We start from the raw sequence: 22,140 nt of genomic DNA on the forward strand, positions 1-22,140 counted from the left end.
CTCTATAACACGCCCACCAGAACAACCACACTCTGTAACACCGCCCACCTGAACACCCGCACTCTGTAACACCCTGCACCTGAACACCCCCACTCTGTAACACACCCCACCTGAACACCCCCTCTCTGTAACATCCCCCACCTGAACACCCCCACTCTGTAACACACCCCACCTGAACACCCCCACTCTGTAACACCCCCCAACTGAACACCCCCACTCTATAACACCCCCACCAGAACAACCACACTCTGTAACACCCCCCACCTGAACACCCCCACTCTGTAACACCCCCCAACTGAACAACCCCACTCTATAACACCCTACACCTGAACACCCCCACTCTATAACACAACCCAGCTGAACACCCCCACTCTGTAACACCCCCCACCTGAACACCCCCATCTGAACACCCCCACTCTGTAACACCCCCCACCTGAACACACCCACTCCGTAACACAACCCACCTGAACACCCCCACTCTGTAACATCCCCCACCTGAACACACCCACTCTATAACACCCCCCCACCTGAACACCCACACTCTGTAACACCCCCCAACTGAACACCCCCACTCTATAACACCCCCACCAGAACAACCCCACTCTGTAACAACCCCCAACTGAACACCCCCACTCAATAACACAACCCACCTGAACACCCCCATTTGAACACCCCCACTCTATAACACACCCGATCTGAACACACCCACTCTATAACACCCTCTCCACCTGAACACCCCTACTCTATAACAACCCCCCACCTGAACACACCCACTCTATAACACAACCCATCTGAACACCTCCACTCCATAACACCCCCCACCTGAACACACCCACTCTGTAACACAACCCATCTGAACACCCCCACTCTGTAACAGCCCCCACCTGAACACCCCCACTCTATAACACCCTCTCCACCTGAACACCCCTACTCGATAACACCCCCCCACCTGAACACACCCACTCTATAACACAACCCACCTGAACAACCCCACTCTGTAACATCCCCCACCTGAACACACCCACTCTGTAACACACCCCACCTTAACACCCCCACTCTATAACACCCCCACCAGAACAACTCCACTCTGTAACACCCCCCAACTGAACACCCCCACTCTGTAACACCCCCCACCTGAACACCCCCACTTTATAACACCCCCATTTGAAAACCCCCACTCTATAACACAACCCATATGAACACCCACACTCTATAATACCCCCCACCTGAACACCTCCACTCTATAACACCTCCCACCTGAACACCTCCACTCTATAACACCCCCCACCTGAACACCCCCACTCTATAACACTCTCCTCACCTGAACACACCCACTCTATAACACAACCCATATGAACACCCACACTCTATAATACCCTCCCCCTGAACACCTCCACTCTGTAACATCCTCCACCTGAACACACCCACTCTATAATACCCCCCATCTGAACACCCCCACTCTATAACACCCTCCCCCTGAACACACCCGCTCTGTAACACCCTCCACCTGAACACACCCACTCTATAACACCCCCCACCTGAACACCCCCACTCTATAACACAACACATCTGAACACCCCCACTCTATAACACCCCCCACCTGAACACCCCCACTCTATAACACCCCCCACCTGAACACCCCCACTCTATAACACAACCCATCTGAACATCCCCACTCTATAACACCCTCCACCTGAACACCCCCACTCTATAACACCCCCACCTGAACACCCCCACTTTATAACAACCTCCCCACCTGAACACCCCCACTCTATAACACAACCCATCTGAACACCCCCACTCTATAACACCCCCCACCTGAACACCTCCACTCTATAACACCTCCCACCTGAACTCCCCCACTCGATAACACATCCCACGTGAACACCCCCACTCTGTAACACCCTCCTCCTGAAAACCCCCACTCTGTAACACCCCCCAACTGAACACCCCCACTCTATAACACGCCCACCAGAACAACCACACTCTGTAACACCGCCCACCTGAACACCCGCACTCTGTAACACCCTGCACCTGAACACCCCCACTCTGTAACACACCCCACCTGAACACCCCCTCTCTGTAACATCCCCCACCTGAACACCCCCACTCTGTAACACACCCCACCTGAACACCCCCTCTCTGTAACATCCCCCACCTGAACACCCCCACTCTGTAACACACCCCACCTGAACACCCCCACTCTGTAACACCCCCCAACTGAACACCCCCACTCTATAACACCCTACACCTGAACACCCCCACTCTATAACACAACCCAGCTGAACACCCCCACTCTGTAACACCCCCCACCTGAACACCCCCATCTGAACACCCCCACTCTGTAACACCCCCCACCTGAACACACCCACTCCGTAACCTAACCCACCTGAACACCCCCACTCTGTAACATCCCCCACCTGAACACACCCACTCTATAACACCCCCCCACCTGAACACCACCACTCCGTAACATCCCCCACCTGAACACACCCACTCTGTAACACAACCCACCTGAACACCCACACTCTGTAACACCCCGCAACTGAACACCCCCACTCTATAACACCCCCACCAGAACAACCCCACTCTGTAACAACCCCCAACTGAACACCCCCACTCAATAACACAACCCACCTGAACACCCCCATTTGAACACCCCCACTCTATAACACACCCGATCTGAACACACCCACTCTATAACACCCTCTCCACCTGAACACCCCTACTCTATAACAACCCCTCACCTGAACACACCCACTCTATAACACAACCCATCTGAACACCTCCACTCCATAACACCGCCACCTGAACACACCCACTCTGTAACACAACCCATCTGAACACCCCCACTCTGTAACAGCCCCCACCTGAACACCCCCACTCTATAACACCCTCTCCACCTGAACACCCCTACTCGATAACACCCCCCCACCTGAACACACCCACTCTATAACACAACCCACCTGAACAACCCCACTCTGTAACATCCCCCACCTGAACACACCCACTCTGTAACACACCCCACCTTAACACCCCCACTCTATAACACCCCCACCAGAACAACTCCACTCTGTAACACCCCCCAACTGAACACCCCCACTCTGTAACACCCCCCACCTGAACACCCCCACTTTATAACACCCCCATTTGAAAACCCCCACTCTATAACACAACCCATATGAACACCCACACTCTATAATACCCCCCACCTGAACACCTCCACTCTATAACACCTCCCACCTGAACACACCCACTCTATAACACCCCCCACCTGAACACCCCCACTCTATAACACTCTCCTCACCTGAACACACCCACTCTATAACACAACCCATATGAACACCCACACTCTATAATACCCTCCCCCTGAACACCTCCACTCTGTAACATCCTCCACCTGAACACACCCACTCTATAATACCCCCGATCTGAACACCCCCACTCTATAACACCCTCCCCCTGAACACACCCGCTCTGTAACACCCTCCACCTGAACACACCCACTCTATAACACCCCCCACCTGAACACCCCCACTCTATAACACAACACATCTGAACACCCCCACTCTATAACACCCCCCACCTGAACACCCCCACTCTATAACACCCCCCACCTGAACACCCCCACTCTATAACACAACCCATCTGAACATCCCCACTCTATAACACCCTCCACCTGAACACCCCCACTCTATAACACCCCCACCTGAACACCCCCACTTTATAACAACCTCCCCACCTGAACACCCCCACTCTATAACACAACCCATCTGAACACCCCCACTCTATAACACCCCCCACCTGAACACCTCCACTCTATAACACCTCCCACCTGAACTCCCCCACTCGATAACACATCCCACGTGAACACCCCCACTCTGTAACACCCTCCTCCTGAAAACCCCCACTCTGTAACACCCCCCAACTGAACACCCCCACTCTATAACACGCCCACCAGAACAACCACACTCTGTAACACCGCCCACCTGAACACCCGCACTCTGTAACACCCTGCACCTGAACACCCCCACTCTGTAACACACCCCACCTGAACACCCCTACTCTGTAACACACCCCACCTGAACACCCCCACTCCATAACATCCCCCACCTGAACACCCCCACTCTATAACACCTCGCACCTGAACACCCCCACTCTGTAACACACCCCACCTGAACACCCCCACTCTATAAAACCCTCCACCTGAACACACCCACTCTATAACACCCCCCACCTGAACACCCATACTCTATAACACAACCCATCTGAACACCCCCACTCTATAACAACCCCCACCTGAACACCCCCACTCCATAACACCCTCCCCACCTGAACACCCCCACTCTATAACACCCCGCACCTGAACACCCCCACTCGATAACACATCACACCTTAACACCCCCCACCTGAACACCCCCACACTATAACACCCCCCCCTTGACACACCCACTCTATAACACAAACCACCTGAACACCCCCACTCTATAACACCCCCCACCTGAACACCACCACTCGATAATACATCCCACCTGAACACCCCCACTCTATAACACCCCCCCACCTGAACACCCCCATTTGAACACCCCCACTCTATAACACACCCGATCTGAACACACCCACTCTATAACACCCTCTCCACCTGAACACCCCTACTCTATAACAACCCCCCACCTGAACACACCCACTCTATAACACAACCCATCTGAACACCTCCACTCCATAACACCCCCCACCTGAATACACCCACTCTATAACACCCTCTCCACCTGAACACCCCTACTCTATAACACCCCCCACCTGAACACACCCACTCTGTAACACAACCCATCTGAACACCCCCACTCTGTAACAGCCCCCACCTGAACACCCCCACTCTATAACACCCTCTCCACCTGAACACCCCTACTCGATAACACCCCCCCACCTGAACACACCCACTCTATAACACAACCCACCTGAACACCCCCACTCTATAACACCCCCACCAGAACAACTCCACTCTGTAACACCCCCCACCTGAACACCCCGACTTTATAACACCCCCATTTGAAAACCCCCACTCTATAACACAACCCTAATGAACACCCACACTCTATAATACCCCCCACCTGAACACCTCCACTCTATAACACCTCCCACCTGAACACACCCACTCTATAACACCCCCCACCTGAACACCCCCACTCTATAACACCCTCCTCACCTGAACACACCCACTCTATAACACAACCCATATGAACACCCACACTCTATAATACCCTCCCCCTGAACACCTCCACTCTGTAACATCCTCCACCTGAACACACCCACTCTATAATACCCCCCATCTGAACACCCCCACTCTATAACACCCTCCCCCTGAACACACCCGCTCTGTAACACCCTCCACCTGAACACACCCACTCTATAACACCCCCCACCTGAACACCCCCACTCTATAACACAACCCATCTGAACACCCCCACTCTATAACACAACACATCTGAACACCCCCACTCTATAACACCCTCCACCTGAACACACCCACTATAACACCCCCCACCTGAACACCCCCACTCTATAACACAACACATCTGAACACCCCCACTCTATAACACCCCCCACCTGAACACCCCCACTCTATAACACCCCCCACCTGAACACCCCCACTCTATAACACAACCCATCTGAACATCCCCACTCTATAACACCCTCCACCTGAACACCCCCACTCTATAACACCCCCACCTGAACACCCCCACTTTATAACAACCTCCCCACCTGAACACCCCCACTCTATAACACAACCCATCTGAACACCCCCACTCTATAACACCCCCCACCTGAACACCTCCACTCTATAACACCTCCCACCTGAACTCCCCCACTCGATAACACATCCCACGTGAACACCCCCACTCTGTAACACCCTCCTCCTGAAAACCCCCACTCTGTAACACCCCCCAACTGAACACCCCCACTCTATAACACGCCCACCAGAACAACCACACTCTGTAACACCGCCCACCTGAACACCCCCACTCTGTAACACCCCCCAACTGAACACCCCCACTCTATAACACCCTACACCTGAACACCCCCACTCTATAACACAACCCAGCTGAACACCCCCACTCTGTAACACCCCCCACCTGAACACCCCCACTCTATAACACCCCCATCTGAACACCCCCACTCTAAAACACCCCCCACCTGAACACCCCCTCTCTGTAACACACCCCAACTGAACACCCCCACTCTATAACACCCCCACCAGAACAACCACACTCTGTAACACCCCCCACCTGAACACCCCAACTCTGTAACACCCCCCAACTGAACACCCCCACTCTATAACACCCTACACCTGAACACCCCCACTCTATAACACAACCCAGCTGAACACCCCCACTCTGTAACACCCCCCACCTGAACACCCCCATCTGAACACCCCCACTCTGTAACACCCCCCACCTGAACACACCCACTCTATAACACAACCCACCTGAACACCTCCACTCTATAACACCCCCCACCTGAACACACCCACTCTATGACACCCTCCCTGAACACCTGCACTCTATAACACCCCCCATCTGAACACACCCAATCCATAACATGCCCCACCTGAACACCCCCACTCTGTAACACCCCCACTCTATAACACCCTCCACCTGAACACACCCACTCTATAACTCCCTCTCCACTTGAACACTCCCACTCTATAACACAACCCATCTGAACACCCCCACTCTATAACACCCCCCACCTGAACACACCCACTCTATAACACCCTCCCCCAAACACACCCACTCTGTAACACCCCCTACCTGAACACCCCGACTCTATATCACAACCCATCTGAACACACCCACTCTGCAACACACCCCACCTGAACACGCCCACTCTATAATACAACCCATCTGAACACTCCCACTCTATAACACAACCCACCTGAACACCCCCACTCTATAGCACCCCCACATGAACCCCCCCACTCCATAACACCCTCCCCACCTGAACACCCATACTCTATAACACACCCCACCTGAACACACCCACTCTGTAACACACCCCACCTGAACACACCCACTCTATACCCCCCACCTGAACACCTCCACTCCATAACACCTCCCACCTGAACACCCCCACTCTGTAACACCCTCCACCTGAACACACCCACTCTGTAACACACCCCACAGGAACACACCCACTCTATAACACCTCCCACCTGAACACCCCCACTCTGTAACACACCCCACCTGAACACACCCACTCTATAACACCTCCGACCTGAACACCCCCACTCTGTAACACACCCCACCTGAACACACCCACTCTATAACACCTCCCACCTGAACACCCCCACTCTGTAACACACCCCACTGGAACACACCCACTCTATAACACCTCCCACCTGAACACACCCACTCTATAACACCTCCCACCTGAACACCCCCACTCTGCAACACACCCCACCTGAACACACCCACTCTATAACACCTCCCACCTGAACACCCCCACTTGATAAAACATCACAACTGAACACCCCCACTCTATAACACCCCCCACCACCTGAACACCCCCACTCTATAGCACCCTCCCCCTGATCACACCCACTCTGTAACACCCCCCACCTGAACACCCCCACTCTGTAACACACCCCACCTGAACATGCCCACTCTATATCACCCCCCACCTGAACACCCCCACTCTATAACACCTCCCACCTGAACACACCCACTCTATAACACCTCCCACCTGAACACCCCCACTTGATAAAACATCACAACTGAACACCCCCACTCTATAACACCCCCCACCACCTGAACACCCCCACTCTATAGCACCCTCCCCCTGAACACACCCACTCTGTAACACCCCCCACCTGAACACGCCCACTCTATAACACCTCCCACCTGAACACCCCCACTTGATAACACATCACAACTGAACACCCCCACTCTATAACACCCCCCCCACCTGAACACCCCCACTCTATAGCACCCTCCCCCTGAACACACCCACTCTGTAACACCCCCCACCTGAACACACCCACTCTATAACACCACCCATCTGAACACACCCACTCTATAACACCTCCCACCTGAACACCCCCACTTGATAACACATCACAACTGAACACCCCCACTCTATAACACCCCCCCCACCTGAACACCCCCACTCTATAACACCCCCCACCTGAACACACCCACTCTATAACACCACCCACCTGAACATCCCCACTCTGTAACACACCCCACCTGAACACCCCCACTCTGTAACACCCCCCACCTGAACACCCCGACTCTATAACACAACCCGTCTGAACACTCCCACTCTATAACACCCCCCATCTGAACACCCCCACTCTATAGCACCCCCACATGAACCCCCCCACTCTATAACACCCTCATATGAACCCCCCCTCTCTATAACACCCTCCCCACCTGAACACCCATACTCTATAACACACCCCACCTGAACACACCCACTCTATACCCCCCACCTGAACACCTCCACTCCATAACACCTCCCACCTGAACACCCCCACTCTATAACACACCCCACCGGAACACACCCACTCTATAACACACCCCACCTGAACACCTCCACTCTATAACACCTCCCACTCTGTAACACGCTCCACCTGAACACACCCACTCTGTAACACACCCCACCGGAACACACCCACTCTATAACACACCCCACCTGAACACCTCCACTCTATAACACCTCCCACTCTGTAACACCCTCCCCACCTGAACACCCCCACTCTATAACACCCCCCACCTGTACACCTCCACTCTATAACACCTCCCACCTGAACACCCCCACTCGATAACACATCACACCTTAACACCCCCCACCTGAACACCCCCACACTATAACACCCACCCCCTTGACACACCCACTCTATAACACAAACCACCTGAACACCCCCACTCTATAACACCCCCCACCTGAACACCCATACTCTGTAACATCCCCCACCTGAACACACCCACTGTATAACACACCCCACCTGAACACCCCCACTCTATAACACCCCCCCACCTGAACACCCCCACTCTATAACATCCTCCACCTGAAACCCCCCACTCTGTAACATCCCCCACCTGAACACCCCCACTCTGTAACACACCCCACCTGAACACCCCCACTCTATAATACCCCCCACTCTGTAACACCCACCTCCTGAAAACCCCCACTCTGTAACTCCCCCCAACTGAACACCCCCACTCTATAACACCCTCCAACTGAACACCCCCACTCTATAACACCTCCACCAGAACAACCACACTATAACACAACCCACCTGAACACCCCCACTCTAAAACACCCCCCACCTGAAAACACCCACTCTATAACACAACCCACCTGAACACCTCCACTCTATAACACCCCCCACCTGAACACACCCACTCTATGACACCCTCCCTGAACACCTGCACTCTATAACACCCCCCATCTGAACACACCCAATCCATAACATGCCCCACCTGAACACCCCCACTCTGTAACACCCCCCACCTGAACACCCCCACTCTATAACACAACCCATCTGAAAACCCCCACTCGATAACACCCCCCACCTGAACACACCCACTCTATAACACCCCTACTCTATAACACCTCCCACCTGAACACCTCCACTCTATAACATCTCCCACCTGAACACCCCGACTCTATAACACAACCCATCTGAACACTCCCACTCTATAACACCCCCCACCTGAACACCCCCACTCTATAGCACCCCCACATGAACCCCCCCACTCCATAACACCCTCCCCACCTGAACACCCCGACTCTATAACACACCCCACCTGAACACACCCACTCTATAACACCCCCACCTGAACACACCCACTCTATACCCCCCACCTGAACACCCCCACTCTGTAACACCCTCCACCTGAACACAGCCACTCTGTAACACACCCCACTGGGACACACCCACTCTATAACACCTCCCACCTGAACACCCCCACTCTGTAACACCTCCCACCTGAACACCCCCAATCTGTAACACAACCCACCTGAACACCCCCAATCTGTAACACAACCCACCTGAACACCCCCACTCTATAACACCCCCCCACCTGAACACCCCCACTCTATAGCACCCTCCCCCTGAACACACCCACTCTGTAACACACCCCACCTGAACACCCCCACTCTATAGCACCCTCCCCCTGAACACACCCACTCTGTAACACACCCCACCTGAACACCCCCACTCTATAACACCCCCCACCTGAACACACCCACTCTGGAACACCCCCCACCTGAACACCCCCAATCTGTAACACACCCCACCTGAACACACCCACTCTATAACACCCCCCACCTGAACACACCCAATCCATAACATGCCCCATCTGAACACCCCGACTCTATATCACAACCCACCTGAACACACCCACTCTGTAACACCCCCCCACCTGAACACCCCGACTCTATAACACCCTCCCCCTAACACACCCACTCTGTAACACCCCCCACCTGAACACCCCGACTCTATATCACAACCCACCTGAACACACCCACTCTATAACACCCGCCCACCTGAACACCCCCACTCTGTAACACCTCCCAGCTGAACAACCCCACTCTATAACACCCCCCACCTGAACACCCCCACTCTGTAACACACCCCACCTGAACACACCCACTCTATAACACCCTCCCCACCTGAACACACCCACTCTATAACACCTCCCACCTGAACACCCCCACTCTGTAACACACCCCACCTGAACACCCCCACTCCATAACTCCCCCCACCTGAACACCCCCACTCTATAACACCTCCCACCTGAACACCCCCACTCTGTAACACACCCCACCTGAATACCCCCACTCTATAAAACCCTCCACCTGAACACACCCACTCTATAACACCCCCCACCTGAACACCCATACTCTGTAACATCCCCCACCTGAACACACCCACTGTATAACACAACCCATCTGAACACCCCCACTCTGTAACACCTCCCACCTGAACACCCCCACTCTGTAACACACCCCACCTGAACACCCCCACTCTATAACACCTCCCACCTGAACACCCCTACTCTGTAACACACCCCACCTGAACACCCCCACTCCATAACTCCCCCCACCTGAACACCCCCACTCTATAACACCTCCCACCTGAACACACCCACTCTATAACACCTCCCACCTGAACACCCCCACTCTGTAACACACCCCACCTGAACACCCCCACTCCATAACTCCCCCCACCTGAACACCCCCACTCTATAACACCTCCCACCTGAACACCCCCACTCTGTAACACACCCCACCTGAATACCCCCACTCTATAAAACCCTCCACCTGAACACACCCACTCTATAACACCCCCCACCTGAACACCCATACTCTGTAACATCCCCCACCTGAACACACCCACTGTATAACACAACCCATCTGAACACCCCCACTCTGTAACACCTCCCACCTGAACACCCCCACTCTGTAACACACCCCACCTGAACACCCCCACTCTATAACACCTCCCACCTGAACACCCCTACTCTGTAACACACCCCACCTGAATACCCCCACTCTATAAAACCCTCCACCTGAACACACCCACTCTATAACACCCCCCACCTGAACACCCCCACTCTATAACACCCGCCCACCTGAACACACCCACTGTATAACACAACCCATCTGAACACCCCCACTCTGTAACACACCCCACCTGAACACACCCACTCTATAACACACCCCACCTTAACACCTCCACTCAATAACACCTCCCACCTGAACACCCCCACTCTGTAACACACCCCACCTGAACACCCCCACTCTGTAACACCCCCCACCTGAACACCCCGACTCTATAACACAACCCGTCTGAACACTCCCACTCTATAACACCCCCCATCTGAACACCCCCACTCTATAGCACCCCCACATGAACCCCCCCACTCTATAACACCCTCATATGAACCCCCCCTCTCTATAACACCCTCCCCACCTGAACACCCATACTCTATAACACACCCCACCTGAACACACCCACTCTGTAACACACCCCACCTGAACACACCCACTCTATACCCCCCACCTGAACACCTCCACTCCATAACACCTCCCACCTGAACACCCCCACTCTGTAACACGCTCCACCTGAACACACCCACTCTGTAACACACCCCACCGGAACACACCCACTCTATAACACACCCCACCTGAACACCTCCACTCTATAACACCTCCCACTCTGTAACACCCTCCCCACCTGAACACCCCCACTCTATAACACCCCCCACCTGTACACCTCCACTCTATAACACCTCCCACCTGAACACCCCCACTCGATAACACATCACACCTTAACACCCCCCACCTGAACACCCCCACACTATAACACCCACCCCCTTGACACACCCACTCTATAACACAAACCACCTGAACACCCCCACTCTATAACACCCCCCACCTGAACACCCATACTCTGTAACATCCCCCACCTGAACACACCCACTGTATAACACACCCCACCTGAACACCCCCACTCTATAACACCCCCCCACCTGAACACCCCCACTCTATAACACCCTCCACCTGAAACCCCCCACTCTGTAACATCCCCCACCTGAACACCCCCACTCTGTAACACACCCCACCTGAACACCCCCACTCTATAATACCCCCCACTCTGTAACACCCACCTCCTGAAAACCCCCACTCTGTAACTCCCCCCAACTGAACACCCCCACTCTATAACACCCTCCAACTGAACACCCCCACTCTATAACACCTCCACCAGAACAACCACACTATAACACAACCCACCTGAACACCCCCACTCTAAAACACCCCCCACCTGAAAACACCCACTCTATAACACAACCCACCTGAACACCTCCACTCTATAACACCCCCCACCTGAACACACCCACTCTATGACACCCTCCCTGAACACCTGCACTCTATAACACCCCCCATCTGAACACACCCAATCCATAACATGCCCCACCTGAACATCCCCACTCTGTAACACCCCCCACCTGAACACCCCCACTCTATAACACAACCCATCTGAAAACCCCCACTCGATAACACCCCCCACCTGAACACACCCACTCTATAACACCCCTACTCTATAACACCTCCCACCTGAACACCTCCACTCTATAACATCTCCCACCTGAACACCCCGACTCTATAACACAACCCATCTGAACACTCCCACTCTATAACACCCCCCACCTGAACACCCCCACTCTATAGCACCCCCACATGAACCCCCCCACTCCATAACACCCTCCCCACCTGAACACCCCGACTCTATAACACACCCCACCTGAACACACCCACTCTATAACACACCGCACCTGAACACACCCACTCTATACCCCCCACCTGAAGACCTCCACTCCATAACACCTCACACCTGAACACCCCCACTCTGTAACACACCCCACTGGGACACACCCACTCTATAACACCTCCCACCTGAACACCCCCACTCTGTAACACCTCCCACCTGAACACCCCCAATCTGTAACACACCCCAATTGAACACACCCACTCTATAACACCCACCCACCTGAACACCCCCACTTGATAACACATCACAACTGAACACACCCACTCTGTAACACACCCCACCTGAACACCCCCACTCTATAGCACCCTCCCCCTGAACACACCCACTCTGTAACACACCCCACCTGAACACCCCCACTCTATAACACCCCCCACCTGAACACCCCCACTCTATAACACCCCCCACCTGAACACACCCACTCTGGAACACCCCCCACCTGAACACCCCCACTCTGTAACACAACCCACCTGAACACCTCCACTCTATAACACCCTCCACCTGAACACACCCACTCTATACACCCCCCACCTGAACACACCCACTCTATGACACCCTCCCTAAACACCTGCACTCTATAACACCCCCCATCTGAACACACCCAATCCATAACATGCCCCATCTGAACACCCCGACTCTATATCACAACCCACCTGAACACACCCACTCTGTAACACCCCCCCACCTGAACACCCCGACTCTATAACACCCTCCCCCTAACACACCCACTCTGTAACACCCCCCACCTGAACACCCCGACTCTATATCACAACCCACCTGAACACACCCACTCTATAACACCACCCACCTGAACACCCCGACTCTATATCACAACCCACCTGAACACCCCCACTCTATAACACCCGCCCACCTGAACACCCCCACTCTGTAACACACCCCACCTGAACACACCCACTCTATAACACCCCCCACCTGAACACCCCCACTCGATAACACACCCCACCTGAACACCCCCACTCTATAACACCTCCCACCTGAACACCCCCGCTCTGTAACACACCCCACCTGAACACCCCCACTCCATAACACCCCCCACCTGAACACACCCACTCTGTAACACCCTCCACCTGAACACCCCCACTCTGTAACACACCCCACCTGAACAACCCCCCTCTATAACACCCCCCACCTGAACACCCCCACTCTATAACACCCCCCACCTGAACACCCCCACTCCATAACACCCCCCACCTGAACACACCCACTCTGTAACACCCTCCACCTGAACACACCCACTCTGTAACACACCCCACCGGAACACACCCACTCTATAACACACCCCACCTGAACACCTCCACTCTATAACACCTCCCACCTGAACACCCCCATTCTGTAACAGCCCCCAGCTGAACAACCCCACTCTATAACACCCCCCACCTGAATGCCCCCACTCTATAACACCACCCACCTGAACACCCCCACTCTGTAACACACCCCACCTGAACACCCCCACTCTGTAACACCTCCCAGCTGAACAACCCCACTCTATAACACCCCCCACCTGAACACCCCCACTCTGTAACACACCCCACCTGAACACACCCACTCTATAACACCCTCCCCACCTGAACACACCCACTCTATAACACCTCCCACCTGAACACCCCCACTCTGTAACACACCCCACCTGAACACCCCCACTCCATAACTCCCCCCACCTGAACACCCCCACTCTATAACACCTCCCACCTGAACACCCCCACTCTGTAACACACCCCACCTGAATACCCCCACTCTATAAAACCCTCCACCTGAACACACCCACTCTATAACACCCCCCACCTGAACACCCATACTCTGTAACATCCCCCACCTGAACACACCGACTGTATAACACAACCCATCTGAACACCCCCACTCTGTAACACCTCCCACCTGAACACCCCCACTCTGTAACACACCCCACCTGAACACCCCCACTCTATAACACCTCCCACCTGAACACACCCACTCTATAACACCTCCCACCTGAACACCCCCACTCTGTAACACACCCCACCTGAACACCCCCACTCCATAACTCCCCCCACCTGAACACCCCCACTCTATAACACCTCCCACCTGAACACCCCCACTCTGTAACACACCCCACCTGAATACCCCCACTCTATAAAACCCTCCACCTGAACACACCCACTCTATAACACCCCCCACCTGAACACCCATACTCTGTAACATCCCCCACCTGAACACACCCACTGTATAACACAACCCATCTGAACACCCCCACTCTGTAACACCTCCCACCTGAACACCCCCACTCTGTAACACACCCCACCTGAACACCCCCACTCTATAACACCTCCCACCTGAACACCCCTACTCTGTAACACACCCCACCTGAATACCCCCACTCTATAAAACCCTCCACCTGAACACACCCACTCTATAACACCCCCCACCTGAACACCCCCACTCTATAACACCCGCCCACCTGAACACACCCACTGTATAACACAACCCATCTGAACACCCCCACTCTGTAACACACCCCACCTGAACACACCCACTCTATAACACACCCCACCTTAACACCTCCACTCTATAACACCTCCCACCTGAACACCCCCACTCTGTAACACACCCCACCTGAACACCCCCACTCTATAACACCTCCCACCTGAACACACCCACTCCATAACACCCCCCACCTGAACACACCCACTCTATTACACAAACCATCTGAACACCCTCACTCTATAACACCCCCCACCTGAACACCCCCACTCTGTAACACACCCCACCTGAACACACCCACTCTATAACACACCCCACCTTAACACCTCCACTCTATAACACCTCCCACCTGAACACCCCCACTCTGTAACACACCCCACCTGAACACCCCCACTCTATAACACCTCCCACCTGAACACACCCACTCCATAACACCCCCCACCTGAACACCCCCACTCTGTAACAACCCCCACCTGAACACCCCCACTCTATAACACCCTCCCCCTGAACACCCCCACTCTATAACACCCCCCACATGAACACCCCCACTCTATAACACCCCCATCTGAACACACCCACTATAACACAACCCACCTGAACACCCCCACTCTGTAACAACCCCCACCTGAACACCCCCACTCTATAACACCCTCCCCCTGAACACCCCCACTCTATAACACCCCCCACCTGAACATCCCCACTCTATAACACCCTCCACATGAACCCCCCCCACTCTATAACACTCTCCCCACCTGAACACCCCCACTCTATAACACCCCCCACATGAACCCCCCCACTCTATAACACTCTCCCCACCTGAACACCCCCACTCTGTAACACCCCCCACCTGAACACCCCCACTCTATAACACCCTCCACCTGAAGTCACCCACTCTATACACCCCCCACCTGAACACCCCCACTCTAGAACACAACCCATCTGAACACCCCCACTCTATAACACCCTCCACCTGAAGACACCCACTCTATAACACCCCCCACCTGAACACCCCCACTCTATAACACCCCCCACATGAACACCCCCACTCTATAACACCCCCATCTGAACACACCCACTATAACACAACCCACCTGAACACCCCCACTGTAACACCCCACACCTGAACACCCCCACTCTATAACACCCTCCCCCTGAATACACCCACTCTATAACACCCCCCACCTGAACACCCCCACTCTATAACACCCTCCCCACCTGAACACCCATACTCTATAACACCCCCCACCTGAACCCCCCACATGAACACCCTCCCCACCTGAACACCCATACTCTATAACACCCCCCACCTGAACCCCCCACATGAACACCCTCCCCACCTGAACACCCCCCACTCTGTAACACCCCCCACCTGAACACCCCCACTCTGTAACACACCCCACCTGAACACACCCACTCTATAACACCCTCCACCTGAACACCCCCACTCCATAGCACCCCCCACTCTATAACTCCCCCCACATGAACCCCCCCTCTCTATAACACTCTCCCCACCTGAACACCCCCCACTCTGTAACACCCCCCACCTGAACACCCCCACTCTATAACACCCCCCACCTGAACACACCCACTCTATAACACCCTCCACCTGAACACACCCACTCTATAACACCCTCCACTTGAACATCCCCCACCTGAACACACCCACTCTATAACACCCCCCATCTGAACACCCCCACTCTATAACACCCTCCACCTGCACACCCCCCATCTGAACACCCCCACTCTATAACACCCTCCACCTGAACACCCCCATTCTACAACACCCCCCACCTGAACACCCCCACTCTATAACACCCTCCCCACCAGAACAATCCCACTCTATAACACCCCCCACCTGAACACCCCCACTCTATAACTCCCCCCACATGAACACCCCCACTCTATAACACAACCCACCTGAACACCCCCACTCTGTAACAACCCCCACCTGAACACCCCCACTCTATAACACCCTCCCCCTGAATACACCCTCTATAACACCCCCCAGCTGAACACACCCACTCTATAACACCCCCCACCTGAACACCCCCACTCTGTAACAACCCCCACCTGAACACCCCCACTCTATAACACCCTCCACCTGAACACCCCCACTCTATATCACCCCCCACATGAACACCCCCACTCTATAACACCCCCCATCTGAACACACCCACTCTATAACACATCCCACCTGAACACCCCCACTCTATAACACCCTCCCCCTGAATACACCCACTCTATAACACCCCCCACCTGAACACCCCCACTCTATAACACCCCCCATCTGAACACCCCCACTCTATAACACAACCCACCTGAACACACCCACTCTGTAACACCCCCCACCTGAACACACCCACTCTATAACACCCCCCACCTGAACACCCCCACTCTATAACACCCCCCATCTGAACACCCCCACTCTGTAACACCCCCCACCAGAACAACCACACTCTGTAACACCCCCCACCTGAACACACCCACTCTATAACACCCCCCACCTGAACACCCCCACTCTATAACACCCCCCATCTGAACACCCCCACTCTATAACACCCCCCACCTGAACACACCCACTCTATAACACCCCCCACCTGAACACACCCACTCTATAACACCCCCCTCCTGAACACCCCCACACTATAACACAACCCATCTGAACACCCTCACTCTATAGAATGGGGTTGGGGGTGTTCAGGTGGGGGGTGTTATATAGTGGGGTCAGGTGGGAGGTGTAATAGAAGGGGGTGTTCATGTGGGGAGGGTGTTATAGAGTGGGGGTGGGGTGGTGTAATAGAGTGGGGGTGTTCAGGTGGGGTTGTGTTCGAAGTGGGGGTATTTCGATGGGTAGAGGTATTTTGCTTGGGGTGTATTGGATAGTGGGGATATTTGGTGGTTGGGGATTTTTTAAGTGGGAGTCGGAGGATGGGGTAGTCTTGAGTTAAGGTTTTGAAGGGTGGAGGTATTTTGGCTGGGGAGTATCGGAGGTGTTGGAGGGTCGGGATGTTATCAGATGGTCAGGTATGTTACGGAGTGTGGGGTGTTGGGAGGCGGTTGTGGACGGCTGTTTTGGGATTACAGAGACTTGGATGGCTTAGGAACAGGAATGGTTATTTCAAGTGCCGGGTTTTCGATGTTTCAGAAAAGACAGGGAGGGAGGCAAAAGAGGTGGGGGCACGGCACTGTTGATCAGAGACAGTGTTACGGCAGCAGAAAAGGTGGACGCCATGGAGGGATTGTCTTTGGAGTCTCTGTGGGTGGAAATTAGGAACAGGAAAGGGTCAATAACTTTACTGGGTGTTTTTTATAGGCCAACAGTAACAGGGACATCGAGGAGCAGATAGGGGAACAGATCCTGGAAAGGTGTAATAATAAAAGTTGTCATGATGGGAGATTTTAATTTCCCAGATATCGATTGGCATCTCCCGAGAGCAGGGGTGTTAGATGGGGTGGAGTTTGTTCGGTGTGTTCAGGAAAGTTTCTTGACATAATATGTAGATAAGCCTACAAGGGGAGAGGCTGTACTTGATCTGGTTTTGGGAAATGTACCTGGTCAGATGTCAGATCTCTCAGTGGGAGAGCATTTTGGAGATGGAGTTCATGATCCAACTCCTTTCCAATAGCATAGGAGAGAGACAGGAACAGACAAGTTAGAAAAGCGTTTAATTGGAGTAAGGGGAGTTATGAGGCTATCAGGCAGGAAATTGGAAGCTTAAATTGGAAATAGATTGCTTCTCGGCCTTTTGGCTAAGATCAAGTGTAGTGTCTGTTCTTATCAGTTTAATATCTGATATGTCCCTTATCTGGGGACCATACATTAAAGTGATTTTTGGAACAGGGAGATGGAATAGGGGCTTTCTCCGTCCACTCCACGCATCGACCCGGTATTGCAGTGCCTCTGGGAACGGTGCACCTCCCTTCAAGAAAATAAAGTAACAAAGAAAAAAAATTATCCTATCTGAAAACGTATGTTGTCAGGGAAAAGTACGGAAGAAATGTGGCAAATGTTCAGGGGATATTTGTGTGGAGTACGTTCCAATAGGTACGTTCCAATGAGACACGGAAGTAATTGTGTACAATTCCTGAATACAGGAACCATGGTGTACAAAGGCTGTAATAAATCTAGTCAGGAAGAAAAGAAAAGCTTACAAAAGGTTCAGAGAGCTAGGTAATGTTAGAGATCTGAAAGATTATAAGACTAATAGGAAGGAGCTTAGGAAGGAAATTATGAGACCCAGAAGGGGCCATGAGAAGGCCTTGGTGGACAGGATTAAGGAAAACTCCAAGGCATTCTACAAGTGTGTGAAGAGAAAGATGATAAGATGTGAGAGAATAGGACCTATTAAGTGGGAAAGTGTGTATGGAACTGGAGGAAACAGCAGAGATACTTAATGAATACTTTACTTCAGTATTCACTATGGAAAAGGATCTTGGTGATTGTCGTAATGACTTGCAGCAGATTGAAAATCTTGAGCATGTAGATATTAAGAAAGAAGATGCGCTGGAGCTTTTGGAAAGCATCAAGTTGGATAAGTCTCTGGAACTGGGCGAGATATACCCCAGGCTACCGTGGAAGGCGAGGGAGGAGATTGCTGAGCCTCTGGCGATGATCTTTGCATCATCAATGGGGACGGGAGAGGTTCCGGAGGATTGGAGGGTTGCGGATGTTGTTCCTTTATTCAAGAAAGGGAGTAGAGATAGCCCAGGAAATTATAGACCAGTAAGTCTTACCTCAGTGGTTGGTGAGTTGATGGAGAAGATCCTGAGAGGCAGGATTTATGAACGTTTGGAGAGGAGTCATCAGCATGGTTTTGTAAAGGGCAGGTCGTGCCTTAAGAGCCTGATTGAATTTTTTGAGGATGTGACTAAACACATTGATGAAGGAAGAGCAGTAGATGTAGTGTATATGGATTTCAGCAAGGCATTTGATAAGGTAGCCCATGCAAGGCTTATTGAGAAAGTAAGGAGGCATGAGATCCAAGGGGACATTGCTTTGTGAATCCAGAACTGGCTTGCCCACAGAGGCAAAGAGTGGTTGAAAACGGGTCATATTCTGCATGGAGGTCAGTCACCAGTGAGGTACCTCAAGGATCTGTTCTGGGACCCTTACTCTTCATGAGATTTATAAATGACCTGGACGAGGAAGTGGAGGGATGGGTTAGTAAATTTGCTGATGACACAAAGGTTGGAGGTGTTGTGGATAGTGTGGAGGGCTGTCAGAGGTTACAGCGGGACATTGATTGGATATAAAGCTGGACTAAGAAGTGGCAGATGGAGTTCAACCCAGATAAGTGTGAGGTGGTTCATTTTGGTGGGTCAAATATGATGGCAGAATATAGTATTAATGGTAAGACTTGGCAGAGTGGAGGATCAGAGGGATTTTGGGGTCTGAGTCCATGGGTCACTCAAAGCAGCTGTGCAGGTTGACTCTGTGGCTAAAAAGGCGTACGGTGCATTGGCCTTCATCAATCGTGGGATTGAGTTTAAGAGCCGAGAGGTAATGTTGCAGCTATATAGGACCCTGGTCAGACCCCACTTGGAGTACTGTGCTCAGTTCTGGTCGCCACACTACAGGAAGGATGTGGAAACCATAGAAAGGGTGCAGAGGAGATTTACAAGGATGTTGCCTGGATTGGGGAGCATGTCTTATGAGAATAGGTTGAGTGAACTCGGCCTTTTCTCCTCGGAGTGACGGAGGATGAGAGGTGACCTGATAGAGGTGTACAAGATGATGAGAGGCATTGATCGTGTGGATAGTCAGAGGCTTTTTCCCGGGGCTGAAATGGCTAGCATGAGAGGGCACAGGTTTAAGGTGCTGGGGAGCAGGTACAGAGGAGATGTCAGGGATAAGTTTTTCACTCAGAGAGTGGTGAGTGCGTGGAACGGGCTGCTGGTGACAGTGGTAGAGGCGGATACGATAGGGTCTTTTAAAAGACTCCTGGATGGGAACATGAAGCTTAGAAAAATAGAGGGCTATGGGTAACCAGGTAATTTCTAAGGTCGGGACGTGTTCGGCACAGCTTTGTGGGCCGAAGGGCCTGTGTTGTGCTGTAGGTTTTCTATGTTGGAGGTTGGGATGTCTTGGAGGGTGATAGTGTTTTGAGGGGGTTATTAGAGGTTGTTTGGGGATTAGAGGGTAGGGTCTGTTTTAAGTGGGTTGTTGGAGGGTGTTTTGAGGGGCTGTTAGAGGGGTGTTTTGGTGTGGTGGGAGGGTGAGGGTGGCAGTGATTTGGGGGTATTGAGGGGTTGTAATAGGGTGTTTTGGGGGGTTTGTTAGAGGGTGTTTTGAGGTTTGCTGGTGGGTGTGTGAGAGAGCAGAG

At 53.1% G+C, this 22,140-nt stretch overlaps 1 non-coding gene across 1 annotated transcript; it reads left to right on the forward strand.

Moving 5' to 3' along the window:
• The first annotated feature begins 19,547 nt into the window (after window positions 1–19,547).
• LOC132384117 (U2 spliceosomal RNA) lies at window positions 19,548–19,738 on the forward strand. Its single transcript, XR_009508859.1, has one exon. It is a non-coding gene; the product is annotated as a U2 spliceosomal RNA (small nuclear RNA).
• The last annotated feature ends 2,402 nt before the right edge of the window (window positions 19,739–22,140 follow it).

The sequence above is a fragment of the Hypanus sabinus genome, chromosome 31, assembly GCF_030144855.1.
Source record: "Hypanus sabinus isolate sHypSab1 chromosome 31, sHypSab1.hap1, whole genome shotgun sequence".
NCBI lineage: Eukaryota > Metazoa > Chordata > Chondrichthyes > Myliobatiformes > Dasyatidae > Hypanus > Hypanus sabinus.